The sequence below is a fragment of the Carlito syrichta genome, unplaced genomic scaffold (assembly GCF_000164805.1).
Source record: "Carlito syrichta isolate Samal-C Ts95f unplaced genomic scaffold, Tarsius_syrichta-2.0.1 Scaffold91638, whole genome shotgun sequence".
Lineage (NCBI taxonomy): Eukaryota > Metazoa > Chordata > Mammalia > Primates > Tarsiidae > Carlito > Carlito syrichta.
In genome coordinates, this window is record NW_007035734.1 from 82,032 (window position 1) to 82,339 (window position 308).

Sequence of the window (308 nt, forward strand, 5' to 3'; positions counted from 1 at the left end):
GAGGCGGAAGGATCGCCGGAGCTCAGCAGGTCGAGGCTGCGGTGGCTGGAAGCGGCCACTGCACTTCAGTCTGGGCGACGGAGTGAGACTCCAACTCAAAAAAAATAAATAAATAAAGTAAAATAAAAATAATTTTACTGTGTATATTTCAGGTATACAGCATGATATTATGAGATACATGCAGATAGTAAGAAAAAAGCTGTTGTGAAGCAGATTAACATCCGTCATCTCACATACTTATTCTTTTATTTTTTGTGGCAAGAACAGCTAAAAATCTCATATACCATGAATCCTTTTTTTTTTTTTTT

At 37.7% G+C, this 308-nt stretch overlaps 1 long non-coding RNA gene across 1 annotated transcript in view; it reads left to right on the top strand.

The window, feature by feature from the left end:
- LOC103262122 overlaps positions 1-308 on the top strand; it is a 17,673-nt gene that overhangs the window by 2,934 nt on the left and 14,431 nt on the right. The gene's annotated exons all lie outside the window — the stretch shown is intronic.